The following is a 13,485-nucleotide window of genomic DNA, read 5'->3' on the forward strand; positions in this document are numbered from 1 at the left end:
AAGAAAGAGAAAGAAAGAGAGAGAGAGAGGATATATATATACACATACTGAGATACTATAGAAAGCATACATTGTAAACCGGTATAGCTAAAGCCATGGAGTCCAAACAAAATCGTACATTACAGCAGATGCTGGGCGGGAAGCTAGGGACAGGTAGTCAGCGCATTACCAGGCATATTGCCGTCTAGTCAACAGCACTGTAGTAATTTTTTGACAATACAGCCCTGTAACAAAATAAAAAAAATGACAAAACCTGCAATTTGCTATTATATCGTTTTCTGAAGTCACAACAAAAGGTTTAAAAATACAAAAAAAAAACAAAAAAAACAACCCCTATAAAGAATTGCAGCTGTGATCAGTAAGATCAGGATTTGCACATTGAACGTCATACATGTTAAACTCTGCTAGGGACAAAAGCTGTTAATAAACCGTCTTTCATCAACAACTTGTTTACCTTCAGCCGATTTCTTTTAAAAAATGTAAGTCATTACCAGCAATGCAGCCTAAAGCATCTTCGGGCGTTCTCATACGGACATGCTGCCAATTCACTGAGGTTGGGAGCAGTGGACCCGTTCTGCCAGCTAATTCACCTGCAGCCTGTGTGCTGAACGGAGCATTCATGCGCAGATCAGGGCCATACGCCCCGAGGATCAGGGCCATGCGCCCCGAGGATCAGGGCCATGCGCCCCGAGGACCATGCGCCCCGAGGATCAGGCCCATACGCCCCGAGTACCAGGCCCATACGCCCCGAGGACCAGGCCCATATGCCCCGAGGACCAGGTCCATACGCCCCGAGGACCAGGCCCATATGCCCCGAGGACCAGGCCCATACGCCCCGATGACCAGGCCCATATGCACCGAGGACCAGGCCCATACGCACCGAGGACCAGGCATTACGCCCCAGGGGATCAGGCATTACACCCCGAGGATCAAGGATTACACCTCAAGATCAAGCAAAGTGGTACAAATTAATTTTCTTGTATGATCTTCTAGTCGGTTCAAAGCACAACTCCACCCTGAAAGCTTGGAAATGAAACATGCTTGAGGCAGAATCCATTATTACTCCAACCATCCCAGTATGAGCAGCCCTGAAGCTACAGCAGCCTCCTCTTGTATTCATCTGACTTTTGATTGTCCAAATCTCAGATTCTTCACATCACACGCGGTCATTTTCCAATAAACAAGCATTTAAAGAGCATTTCCACCTAAAACGTGAAAAAAATAAATAAAAAGGAAATGACCATTGGTTCTCCTTGAGAATTGCGTGAGAACCAATATGGTCACATCATGTGGGAGAAGTAATGAATAGAATATGAAAGAGACTTCAAACAAGCAGAGACCTTAATGACTGATATTTCCAGGTCATGTCATGATGTTCGGGAGAATTGACCTGTAATGCTATTATATATTAATATAGGGTACATATGTATATGTGAATGAGCTGGTCAATATTGCTCAAGTATATGATCTGTTTCAAAAGATTTCAACACCATTCATCCCAATCTACAGATAAACTAGGAAGCAGTGACTGAAGGTCCTTCTGGGTTGAGGAGGCATCACACGGAACGACCTTTCCATTTCTCATTACACACTGGTTGCTTTCCTGGACTGTTTGGCAGGCACTATCTAGAGGAAAGATTCTGGTTTTAACTACTGTGCATCCAGAACAGACCCTTCTTACTCCAGTGCTACTAGAATAGCAGTGCTGAATAGTTTTGTTTTTCCTTTAAGATTTACTACTACGCCATCTTGCCTTCCCCGTGCAGAAATAAGGAAAAGCCGTAATTCCAGGTCAGTCTACACTTTGATCGTTGCAACCTGCTTTGTAAGTGCGGCAGTAGTGGTCAGCTCAATGTGAGCGCCAGGGGAGAAAAGTTTGACCATTATTTATTTTTTACTTATGGCCTTCAGGGCCAAAACGAGGAATAGGGGTGCCTTTAACTCATCACTCATGGTTCAAGTAGTAAGAGTTCAATGACTAGTTCAGCTCTGCTACATTTCTACCTTTCAGCAGGGACAGTGTTAAAGCCACCAACCTAACAATGGAAAATGCTGGACCAGAAATATCTTTCACCAGCTGAGTGTGTAATGGCTTTTTCCTTCTCCGGTGTACTCCCCCCTCTGTGCTGCACAGCTCGGCACTAAAGAAGCAAAAATCCAAACAGATTTTTTTTTATTATTTCTCTTAAATCCAAATCGTGCTTTAAGTAGAAATATTTGTGCAGAGAAGACAACCTGGAGGGAGATTCACCTTTTAGCTCAGGAAGATTTCGACAAGGGAGTCAGCTATATAGTAATGACACTTCAGACACAGTGGGGTGAATCTCTAACATCCAGTGAGAGGGAAGACGCTATACTTGCACTGGATTTTATTTTCGTAATAAAATTTCCTCTACGAGTTCTGACATCCCAATCACGAGTTCTGTCAAGATGCTCGAGGGCTGTTTTGATTGGTTACAAACGGGTACAGCTACAATTATGCTCGGATTGCAGCATGCAAATGGCAACTGCATTGGAAAATCCCATTGGGGAGACTAGTGGGGTTTAATTTTGTACCTGTGACATTACTAAGCCACGTGTCTGGAGCCACAGTGTGATCTGGAATAATATTACAGGCAGTGTTCTCTAATAATTACATTCTGCTCCTGCATACTAATAAAGATGACATGCTTACTGTTTCAGCTCTTCATAGAAACCAATGGAGGTCGCACAAGTGCAGAAATAGCGCTAGACCTGCCGACGGCGTCTCGAGAAAGTTGGAAGAGTGCGAACATCTCCAGACCATTTTACTCAATGTCACGCTGAGTTAATTATTCTCACTAGGTTTTTTTTATTTTTTTATTACAGCTAGGTTGAGGGCAAGAATTAAAACTGATAATAACTGAAGGTGTAGGTGACCAAGCGCCAAGACCCTTTTACGTTCAGCTAATTCAGCCTGTGTTGTGTAACATGGCTCGCCACTAATGGGATATATATTAACCGAAGGCTACCTTTCTTACTTTGCAGTCCCTTGTGGTCTGACTGCATGCAATTCTTTACTGCACTATCCAAAGAGAATGAGATTTAACAAATCCAGCTCACAGTATGTGGTAGGGAACAGTGCAATTTTTAGGATATGTAGCTTTACTCCTAGACTTCTATATGTATTGTTAAAACAGCTTAACAAAAAAATGTTTACTCTATTTTTTCACCTAGTAGTGGCGAGGCTCTGATGCAAAACTAGGCCGAATTAGTATTTTGTAGTCTGGAAATAAAAAAAGGATAAGCCACCATTAGAGTTCTATATGAGCTTTCATCAAGCTTCAAAAAAATGACTTACATCTTGACAGGAGAGGAAAATTCAATGACTTTTTTTTTTTTTTTTAAAGGGCAGTCTCATCATAGACATGGATGGACAGCGTCTACCAGACCTGCTGCTTAATAGCAGCTCCCTACTCTGGCCTTTTGGCAGTATGGGCAGGTGCCAAGTCCTGCTGGAAAATGAAATCTCCATAAAGCTGGTCAGCAGAGGGAAGCATGAAGTGCTGGAAAATTTCCTGCGCTGACTCTGGACTTGATATAACACAGTGGACCAGCACTGTTGCTCAGTGGTCCAAAGTCCTGTTTTCAGATGAAAGTAAATTTTGTATTTCATTTGGAAATCTCGGTCCCAGTCTGGAGGCAGAGTGGAGAGGCATCAATCCAAGTGTCTTGTGGTCCAGTGTGAAGTTTCCACAGTCAGTGATGGTTTGGGGGCCGTGTCATCTGCTGGTGTTGGTCCTCTGTGTTATATCAAGTCCAGAGTCAGCGCAGCGTCTACCTGGAAATTTTCCAGCATTTCAGGCTTCCCTCTGCTGACAAGCTTTATGGAGATGCTGATTACATTTTCCAGCAGGACTTGGCACCTGCCCACACTGCCAAATGTACCAATACCTGGTGTAATAACAACAGTATCACTGTGTTTGATTGGCCGGCAAACTCGCCTGATCTAAACCCCATAGAGAATCTATGGGGTATTATCAAGAGGAAGATGAGACACCAGACCCAACAATGCAGACGAGCTGAAGGCCGCTATCAAAGCAACATGGGCAACACCTCAGAAGTGTCACAGGCTGATCGCCTCCATGCCACGCCGCATTGATAACACCTCAGCAATGCCACAGGCTGATCGCCTCCATGCCACGCCGCATTGATAACACCTCAGCAGTGCCACAGGCTGATCGCCTCCATGCCACGCCGCATTGATAACACCTCAGCAGTGCCACCGGCTGATCGCCTCCATGCAACGCCGCATTGATGCAGTAATTCATGCAGAGTCGGACCCCCGACCAAGTATTGAGGGCATATACTGGACATACTTTTCAGTAGGCCAACATTTCAGTATTAAAAATAGTTTTTGAAATTGGGCTTATATAATATTCTAATTTTCAGACACTAAATTTTGGGTTTTCATTAACTGTTACCATAATCATCAACATTAAAAGAAAAAAAATGCTGGAAATAGATCACTCTGTGTGTAATGAATCTATATAATATAGGAGTTTCACTTTTTGAATTGAATTACCGAAATAAAAAAACTTTTCGATGATATTCTAATTAATTGAGAGAGGGACTAGTATATATATATATATATATATATATATATATATATATATATATATATATATATATATATATATATATACATACATATATATACATACACACACACACACACACACACACGGTCACCCTGGATCGCTGTGAATGGATAAGGCTATATTCACACAACGTGAAAAAGGGGAGTTAACAACGGATCAACGGTCAGTTTTTCATGGCTGTTTTGCATCAATGGGTCTCAAAATTTGAATCCATTTCACGGCGGTCTGACCATTTTTCACTGACATTTGCCATCCATTTTTCATGGGCGTTAAAAAAAAAAAAAATGGATGAATTTTATTGGTCAGGGCTTTTCTTTGTCGCAGCCACCTGAAAACACCAGTGCCCTTGTAGATGGTGATGCTATACCACTGTATAGTGCCACATTGCACACTGTAGATAGTGCCAGTGCCCATTGTAAATAGTGCCAGTGCCCACATAGTGCCACAGCTCCCACTGTAGATAGTGCCCACATAGTGCCACACATTGCCCATGTAGATAGCACCAGTGTCCCCTGTAGGTAGTGCCCATATAATGCCACAGTGCTCATGTAAATAGTGCCACACCCCCTGTAGATAGCGCGCCACCCCCTACAGATAGCGCCACCCCCCCAGATAGCGCCACCCCCTGTAGATAGCACCACCCCCCCCTGTAGATAGCGTCAGCCCCCCCTGTAGATAGCGTCAGCCCCCCCTGTAGATAGCGTCAGCCCCCCCTGTAGATAGCGTCAGCCCCCCCTGTATGCATCAGCACCCCCTTCCTGTAAATAGCACCACTATCGGCAGCGCTGTGGCAGGGGATTCTGCTCCAGGAGTAGCCCCTGACGTCACTGTCCATATAAGGATAGTGACGCGAGGGGCTTCTCCAGTAGCGAAATCCCCGGCACAGAGCGATCGGACATCGGGGATTCTGCTCCTAGTAGAAGTTTAGATGGCACTAACTACAGGGGGGGTTGCTATCTATAGGGGGGGGAGGGCACTATTTACAGCGGGGATGGAGAGACGTCAGGGGCTCCCTCCAGCGGGGGAATCTCCGGCCAGAGAGCTGGCCGGGGATTCCGCTCCTAGAGGGAGCTTAGGTAGTGCTATCCGCAGGAGGTTTTGCGCTACCTACACAGGGTTGTGTGTGGTGCTACAGTTGGGGGTGTAGTCCGGGGCTCTTAAAGCCCCGGCAGACATGAGTGCAGCGCTGCTCACACTGAAGAAGCACTGCACTCAAACCCCGTTCAAGGCGGTCAACGATTATACATGTGGCAAATGCACGGGGCATCGTCAGTTGGAACGTATATAGCTGTATGGCAGTCGTGTAGGGGTTAAGCAACCATCCAATTTTAAACTACTCCGTGCCAGGTATGTCTTTGTACAGGCAAGTAACTACAATTATAAGAAAGAACAAACAACAACCCCCATAAAACATAATATATAGTATATACTGAAGTATCTGTCCTATGGGCCCTAGACGGCAACAAGGGTTCAATTAAATAACGCACCTCCTGCAACTCTTGACATGATTATGCAGTATGAAGAGTGGAGTTGCAGTGCAGAAAATGCATGAAATCATAAACTCAGCTCTGCTTCATCTGTATGCCTACGTATATAGTCAAGCTTTAGAATAATTTACCAACCATTTTTTTACATTTGACCTCTGAAGTGTACACATCTCATAATAAATTCTTCACTAACAGCTATAAACAAAATAATAATATGTGCGCCCACTCACTTCCAAGTCCCTCTGTGTAGAGCCCAGCAGGAAGGCTTTATTGGGGGGGGGGGGTAAAGGACAAGAAACTGCTACTCACGGTCAATTGGAATAGATTTTTTTTTCTTCTAATAAAACAATACTTGCTGAGGCTTGTCAAGGAACACGTTGTTTAGTTAGTGCATCGTTGGGGAGATTTCCAGCTTTCACAGTGTTATCTGGATTCCGGGTCATCATGTCTCTAGTGGAGCGTAGCAGCCAGCACGGCAAACATACGTAGGGAAAAAGGATCACTTATGTCCCTTAGGCCAGATCAAAAATATTCGGGGACGGTCATTTCAGGAAATGCATTGCATCACATCACAGCGCACAAATCCGATAAGGGCAATTAATCAGCTGAACCTGTGATTCTCTTCTCAAAATTAGTTGTTACATAAATCAGACTAAGGGTAGCGTAAATACTGCAGATTTTCTGCAACGGATTTATTTGCGGAAAAAATGCAGCATAATACAGTAGCATTAGAGTGAATGAGATCTGCAAAAATCTCATCCACATGCTGTATAAACAATAGGGGGGAAAACGCTCAGAAATTGACCAGCGGTGCGGTTTTTTTAATTTTAAATAAAATGGGAAGGTAAAACTCGGAACAAATAGCAGATGTTACGATTTTTGTGGCGGAAAAGCGGATTCCTCAGAAAAATCTTAAGAAAAAAAATCTTATACTTACCCATAATTCTGTGCTTCTCTTTCCAGGCCGGCCCCCTGGAATGACGTTTCATTCCATGTGACCACTGTAGTCAATCACAGGCTGCATCGGTCACATGCGATGACACGTCATCCCAGGAGGCTGGTCTGCAGGACGTCAGAGGGTAAATGTGCAAGTTGTTTTTTCCTCTTGTTTTCCGCAGCGGACATTTAGGCCGAAAAACTGCACCACAATTTGGTGTGGTTTTTCGTCCGGAATTCTTTGCGGATGCAATGGGTACCTTTAGGCAGTGTATCCGCCCTGTGTGAACGTAGCCTAATACTGATTAAAGAGCTAGTAAACCGATACTAGACATTTATTCAGCTAAAGCAATCAGGGCTCCGTAATAGCCTGTAAACTTATTGGACCTACTAGAAAGTATAAGAAGATTCTGTACTATAATGTCATTTTTGAAAACGCCCCCAATATCGGCCGTAGAGCCCCTTGTAAAAAAGGATTCAAAATTTTCCTGCCCTGGCCAGAGGATCAGTCAGGAAAGTACTGGCTGCTGTCTTCTGCAGATGCAAAATAGTTATATATATATATATATATATATATATATATATATATATATATATATATATATATATATATATATATTTTATGTGCCTATCTATAAATATATAAACTATAAATAGATCTGGACTCATCGGCTGCATCGCTGGCCGCGGAATGTAAGACTAAAATCGAAATACTGAAAAATTATTTAACATTAATAAGTGATCGCAAGCTAAAATCAGCGAGCCTGTCACTTCTGGCAGATCACTTAGTGGGGTTCCGAACGCTGGGACCTCCTCCGATCCTCAGAATTATGTGTCTGAAGCGTAATTTTAGCTACAAGCTGCACAGGAAACGACATCAACAGCAGATCGCCACTGTGCAAGAGAACTGTCGATCAGAATCAGACAAGTATACCCATTTAATCTGGAAGGTATTTTTGTTAAACCTGGGGGGAAGCCATATTGGAGGCCTCACTTCCTTCCTGTATTGTCTTTATACGAAGGTGGCTGTATTTTATAGCAGCTGAAATGAATCTTAGATACTTGTCCGATAAATATCAGAATAGTATAGTCTCCAAGAAGTTATAGAGTACTGCCCCCCTCCCTGCCCCAGAGAGTGACAGGTCAGAAGCATACAGAGCTGTATATTTGTGTATAATGTAGATACAACACCTTGACAGGTGAAATGAAGAACATTGATTATCTGGTCACAATGATGCCTGTCAACGGGTGGGACATATTAGGAAGCAACTGAACAGTCAGTTCGAAAGTTGATGTGTTGAAAGCAGAAAAAACGAGTAAGTGTGAGGATCAAAGCTCCAAAACGCCAGATCTTGTGGGGTGTTCGGAGTATGCAGTGGTTAGTACCTGCCATAAGAGATCCAAAGAAGGACAAATAATAAACCAGCGACAGGATCATGTGCGCCCAAGGTTCTTTGATGCATGTAGGGAGCGAAGACTACCCGTCTTGTCCAATCACCCAAAAGAGCTACTATAGCACAAATTGCTGATAAAGTGGCTTCGGGCTATGATAGAAAGGTTTCAGAACACATAGGGCATAGCAGCTTGCTACGATTGGGGCTACATAGCCACAGACTGGCCGGTGCGCCCATGTTGACCCCTGTCCACTGCCATAAGCGTCTACAATGGGAATGTGAGTATCAGTACTGGATCATGGAGAAACGTAAGAAGGTGGCCTGATCTGATTAACCCGTTTTTTTTTGCTTTACTTACCACTTGGGTAAGAGACTGCACCAGGAATCCATATGGCAAGAAGGTAAGCAGGCGGAGACGCTCGGGGTGATTTTCTGTTGGGGAACCTAGGATTCCGGCATTCATGTGGATGTTACTTTGACACGTGCCATTTACCGAAACATTGTTTTAGACCAAGAACACCAATTCATGGAAACTGTATTCTATAATGGCAGTGCCCTCTTTCAGCAAAATAATGCGCCTACCACACTGCCAACATTGTTCAGGAATGGTTTGTGGAACACGACAAATCGTTCTAGGTGTTTACTTGGCCTCTAAATCATCCTGACCTTAATACAATCGACCATCTGTGGGATGTGATGAAAAACGAATCCGATCCATGGAGGCCGCACCTCACAACTTACAGGACTTAAAAAAGGACCTGCTACTAACATCTTAATGTCAGATGCAACAGGACACATCCAGAGGTCTTGTGGAGTCCTTGCCTCAACGGGTCAGACCTGTGGTGGTGGCATGAGGGGGACCTACAAAATAATAGGTAGGTGTTTTAATGTTAAGGGTGAACGGAGCATATTGACTTATCTAGGCCTCTGGCAAAACAATAGAACGGTCATTAAATCCCTAACCTCTAATGAGGAGATGTCCCGATCCGGTCCCTGTATATACAGCAAAGTTGACAAGTAAGCTGAAGAAAACAGGAAATTTTAGCGGATTATGTATTCTCTAGTGCCCAGTGTGAAAACTGCAATACTTCAAGAAAAATACGCTAGGATTTGAAATAAAAAAAAAATATATATATATATATATATATATATAATTTCAATCACTGTCTAAAACAGTTCAGCAAAGCCTACTGTGTATGGGGCTCTGAAGCAGACGGATGGTCACCGCTTCTATGCTAAGAAAGGTGCATGGGAGAAAAAGGCTTCCAGAAATCGGAATTGGACGACTGAAAACTGCAATACTTCAGGATAAATTCTCTAGGATTTTAAATTAAATGTGTAATTTCAATCAGGATTTGTTATTTTTGATAATACATTCCCTGTGGATGCTAAACCAATGCTTATACACACAGGACACGGGCCATACATGCGCCCATACCTCAAGTAAGGCTGCATGTACATAGTCTAGTCACATTATTATGACCACCTGCTACTTTTGACATTGGCAGCGGGTAGCCCATGAAGTGATGTGTCGTGGGCTGGCTTGGTGGGTATATAAGGTGGGTATATAAGGTGTGTGATGAAAACATATCACTCGTTGTTGCCATGGGTAAAGGGCGATTTATAAGTGTTGCAAAAAAGGATGATTATTGGCTTTCGGGCCAAAGGTGGCAGTATTTCTCAAACAGCGCAGTTTGTGAACGGTCTGCATGCGGCTGTGGTGAAAGGGAGTCGTGATTGGACAAATGGCACCATTGGCTAGTACCGACGTGGAAATTGCGGAGCACCACGTGCCATTGATGTGAGAAGTGAACGTCGGCTACGAAAGCCGAACGACATGTTACAGTGGAGAAGCTCACCGTGAAAATCAACCAGGGGCTACCAGACGTGTGTCTAAAACAACATTTCAGCGAACCCAACTGCGCCTGAGGCTCCGAAGCAGACGGATGGTCACTGCTTCTATGCTAATAAAGGTGCACCAGTATCGGAATTGGACCACCGATGATTGGCAAAGGGTATCGTTCACCGATGAGTCACGTTTTCTGCTTCATCCAATGGATGAATGTTGGCGTGTCAGGCGAGAAACGTCAGAGAACAAACACCCTGCAACCATTTCTGGAAGAACACAAGCTGGTGGTGGCAGCGTTATGGTCCGGGGAAATTTTTCATGCCATTCTCTGGGCCCACTCATCAATGTGAAAGGCACTCTGAACCGATTTGGGTATGAATCCATCGTTGCAGATCACATCCACCCATACATGCTGTTTGTCTTTCCTGGGGCAGATGGAATCTTCCAGCAAGATAATGCGACATGTCACACGGCTAGAAATGTCCGACAGTGGTTGGAAGATCACGACCAAGACTTCCAAGTACTTCCCTGGCCCGCTAATTCGCAGGCTTGTACACAATTGAGCATCTGTGGGACCACCTTGATCGTCTTCTTCGCGCTATGGACCTCCCCCTGGCACCCTCTAGCCTATGTGGGCCGCACTGCAGTCATCATTGGCCCAGATACCTGAGACAACCGATCAGCACCTTATTGTCCAGCTGCTGTCTGTCTAGCTGGTGTCCCTGCTGCACACGCCGGTTACTCTGGATATTAGCTGGTGATCATAATAATGTCACTTGACGGTGTATATGGGTTTAAAAATGGCTGCCTTAAATGGAATTAGACAAACCTGTACTACATAAAAAAGAATATCATTGACAAAGAAACTGGCTGCTCAATTATGCAGCTGGAGGAGATCAGAAGTTATTCACCACTGACTAAAAGCTTTGTCTAATTCAAGGGTATAATCGTTACTCCAATAAAGTTCCTAATGCCTGATGTGGTTATATAAATACACAACAACCACAGCGTCTGCCATTTGTTTCTGTAGAGCAGTGATTTGTAACCGATGGCTCTCTAGCTTTGTGAAACTACAACTCTTAGCAAACCAGACAGATCGCCGCTTTAGAGAATTTATATCTGATGCTGTATTAAGAGTGTGACGGCAAGAAATCAAAGATATAAGCGATCATACGTTAACCTAAATCTTCTATAGGTGCAGTATACCTCGTAAAGTGGGCTCTGCATAAAAGACACAACTGAGAAGGTGGTTACCATGAGGATAATATAGAAAAATGACCCCTGCAGCGTGTAAAGCTCAAATCCCTTGAGGACAAAGAACACAATATAAACTAGAGATTTTTATAACTGGATAACTGCCTACCTTTAAGGTAGTAATCAGTTTTCATCTTCAACATATTTCACACAAAGCAAATTTCTCAATTTGATTATAGTTGAGAGACTGGAGAGTGGAAAACAACAGAAGATAACAGAAGGAAAGAAAAAAGTAGAACATGAAGGGGACTTGATATAAACTTATAAATCCCACGTCTTTACAAGTAATTTGTGTGTCTTTTGGGGTGAAGCCTTCCTGCCCTGTTCTCTCCCAGCCCCTATATGAATTATTAGCTGTGACCACTACAATTAGCTGTTAGGAGGATAGACTCTGTGGTCACCGAGACAGGAAGTGATGTCATATGATTGACAGATGCAGATAGGAGTATAGCATTTGGACCAGAAGGGGGCATCATACAGGAAACTTTGTGACTGTTACACGGCATGTTGTATCAGCTGGTTTTCAAAAGGTCAATCAATTTGACCTCAGTCTGTGGCCTCTCTAGAAGACAAGTTCTCTTGGAAGGATAGAAGAAGACATTTCTGATGCTTCCCACCACTGCCGCAGCTTGACCTATCCACTGCATCTTTATCTACACTAGCTTCAATGTGGAAGAAAAAGCGCAGCAGGGAATTCATTATGTACATGAACTCAAATTTTCAATGGCATCTCACCCCAAAAAACCCCACAGATTTTAGTATAGAGATCATTTTTATTTAAACGCAGCATGCTTCAAGACTGGTGTTTTTTTTTTATAGGACTTCAAAAACGCCAGAAGATACACATGTACAAAATGACATTAAAGGGAAGATGTCACGAAAAAAAAATGTTTTATATAATATTGCTTTTAGTTTGATATTAAAATAAATTTTATTTATTTGTGTTATTGTCTTGTACTTTTTACTTTATTCTTACTTTTACTTCCCTATGGGGGCTGCCATTTTTTTTTTCATCTCTGTATGTGTCGATTAACGACACATACAGAGATGGAATACGGCACATACAACCCCATAGAGAATGCGAACGGGAGCCGTTCCATTCACTATAGCGTACGCCGTCTGTGTGGGAACGGCGCATGCGCCGCTCCCACACAGACCAAAAGGAAGGTCTTCGGCACAGCGAAATCCGGCGCCATTTTCATGTGGACCGGAAGCCGCGGCCGGACAGTAAGATGACGACTTCCGGCCATATGTTCAAGTCAGCGAAGATGCAGGGTATAGGAGCGGAGGCGGCAGGAGCAGGTAAGTTATGTTTGTGTATGTAATGTGTGTTTTACGTTCGTGTATGTTTGTGTTATACTGTCCGATTACCACTGTATCTACTCCTCCTACACTGTGTATTCGCTCAGAAAATGGCGGCACATAGTGTAGGAGGTTTGAAGATTCAACCTCCCTTATCACTAGCCAGGATAAGGGAGGGCGGATTGTGTGAGGACACTAGAGCGAGTGTCTACCCCAAATTTGCAGCATAAATCAATGAGGTTGCTTTACCACATTGCCAATGATGCAATTTTGGGAATTGCTCCCTCTAGTGACCAGCACATGGAAATGTTATAAATTAGAATCTAATTTATAATATTTTCTGACTTGTGAAAAATTAAAAAAATTAAAACAATGTGTAATCATTTATATACTAACTGTTTAACTGGAAAAAAAAAAAATAATTTCTAGCGACACATTCCCTTTAAAAAAAAGGAGGCCATCAAAACGACATGTAATAATGTCCTTGAGACGCATGGCATTTTTTACATGCCATTTTGCATACGGTGAAAAAAAATTCAGATGATTTCCTATAACTATAACTCAGCCATGATTGCAGCAATACTGTAGTAAAAATGCATGACAATAAGCACATCACACAACACAAAGAAGAATAGCTGAACAAA

General features: G+C 43.2%; 1 protein-coding gene across 2 annotated transcripts in view; it reads right to left on the reverse strand.

The window, feature by feature from the left end:
* The window catches only part of COP1 (COP1 E3 ubiquitin ligase), a 177,742-nt gene that overhangs the window by 10,352 nt on the left and 153,905 nt on the right, over window positions 1–13,485 (reverse strand). The gene's annotated exons all lie outside the window — the stretch shown is intronic.

This window comes from Rhinoderma darwinii, chromosome 7 (genome assembly GCF_050947455.1).
Source record: "Rhinoderma darwinii isolate aRhiDar2 chromosome 7, aRhiDar2.hap1, whole genome shotgun sequence".
Taxonomy (NCBI): domain Eukaryota; kingdom Metazoa; phylum Chordata; class Amphibia; order Anura; family Rhinodermatidae; genus Rhinoderma; species Rhinoderma darwinii.